The sequence below is a fragment of the Conger conger genome, chromosome 2 (genome assembly GCF_963514075.1).
Source record: "Conger conger chromosome 2, fConCon1.1, whole genome shotgun sequence".
In the NCBI taxonomy this organism is placed as follows: domain Eukaryota; kingdom Metazoa; phylum Chordata; class Actinopteri; order Anguilliformes; family Congridae; genus Conger; species Conger conger.
The window spans coordinates 996,701-998,355 of NC_083761.1; the positions used below are offsets into that span (position 1 = coordinate 996,701).

The 1,655-nt window shown below is 55.0% G+C and overlaps 1 protein-coding gene across 1 annotated transcript in view; it reads left to right on the forward strand.

Moving 5' to 3' along the window:
* The window catches only part of LOC133122038 (centrosomal protein of 170 kDa-like), a 50,772-nt gene extending 50,441 nt beyond the window's left edge, over nt 1-331 (forward strand). Inside the window, 1 exon segment of the mRNA XM_061231702.1 lies at nt 1-331. This exon segment is cut by the window's left edge and continues 2,824 nt beyond it. The gene's annotated coding sequence lies outside the window, so the exon portion shown is untranslated.
* Nucleotides 332-1,655: the final 1,324 nt, after the last annotated feature.

A 1,655-nucleotide genomic window follows, 5' to 3' on the forward strand; every position in this document is an offset into this window, starting at 1 on the left:
CACACAGACACGCATACACACAGCCTGCTGATTTTTTTTAGTTACAGTGAGGTGCAGAATCCTGTGTTGTGGGTCTTTCCATATGAAGCTGTTTGCAGTCGACAGAAAGACTCCAGTGCTCTGTGTCCCTGAGACTCCAGTGCGCTGTGTCACTGAGACTCCAGTGCTCTGTGTCACTGAGACTCCAGTGCTCTGTGTCCCTGAGACTCCAGTGCGCTGTGTCCCTGAGACTCCAGTGCTCTGTGTCACTGAGACTCCAGTGCGCTGTGTCCCTGAGACTCCAGTGCTCTGTGTCCCTGAGACTCCAGTGCTCTGTGTCTCTGAGACTCCAGTGCTGTGTCACTGAGAGACTCCAGTGCTCTGTGTCCCTGAGACTCCAGTGCTCTGTGTCACTGAGACTCCAGTGCGCTGTGTCCCTGAGACTCCAGTGCTCTGTGTCCCTGAGACTCCAGTGCTCTGTGTCTCTGAGACTCCAGTGCTGTGTCACTGAGAGACTCCAGTGCTCTGTGTCCCTGAGACTCCAGTGCGCTGTGTCACTGAGACTCCAGTGCTCTGTGTCACTGAGACTCCAGTGCGCTGTGTCCCTGAGACTCCAGTGCTCTGTGTCACTGAGACTCCAGTGCTCTGTGTCTCTGAGACTCCAGTGCTCTGTGTCTCTGAGACTCCAGTGCTCTGTGTCTCTGAGACTCCAGTGCTCTGTGTCCCTGAGACTCCAGTGCTCTGTGTCTCTGAGACTCCAGTGCTGTGTCACTGAGAGACTCCAGTGCTCTGTCTCTGAGACTCCAGTGCTCTGTGTCCCTGAGACTCCAGTGCTCTGTGTCTCTGAGACTCCAGTGCTCTGTGTCACTGAGACTCCAGTGCTGTGTCACTGAGACTCCAGTGCTCTGTGTCACTGAGACTCCAGTGCTCTGTGTCACTGAGACTCCAGTGCTGTGTCACTGAGACTCCAGTGCTCTGTGTCCCTGAGACTCCAGTGCTGTGTGTCCCTGAGAGACTCCAGTGCTCTGTGTCCCTGAGACTCCAGTGCTGTGTGTCCCTGAGACTCCAGTGCTCTGTGTCCCTGAGACTCCCGTGCTCTGTGTCCCTGAGACTCCAGTGCTCTGTGTCCCTGAGACTCCAGTGCTCTGTCTCTCTGAGACTCCAGTGCTGTGTCACTGAGAGACTCCAGTGCTCTGTCTCTGAGACTCCAGTGCTCTGTGTCACTGAGACTCCAGTGCTGTGTCACTGAGACTCCAGTGCTCTGTGTCCCTGAGACTCCAGTGCTCTGTGTCCCTGAGACTCCAGTGCTGTGTCCCTGAGACTCCAGTGCTCTGTGTCACTGAGACTCCAGTGCTCTGTGTCCCTGAGACTCCAGTGCTGTGTCCCTGAGACTCCAGTGCTCTGTGTCCCTGAGACTCCAGTGCTCTGTGTCCCTGAGACTCCAGTGCTGTGTCCCTGAGACTCCAGTGCTCTGTGTCACTGAGACTCCAGTGCTCTGTGTCACTGAGACTCCAGTGCTCTGTGTCTCTGAGACTCCAGTGCTGTGTCCCTGAGACTCCAGTGCTCTGTGTCACTGAGACTCCAGTGCTCTGTGTCACTGAGACTCCAGTGCTGTGTCCCTGAGAGACTTAAGCAATAGTGAGAATAGGTACCGGAAAAATAAATGCTGTTTTTTT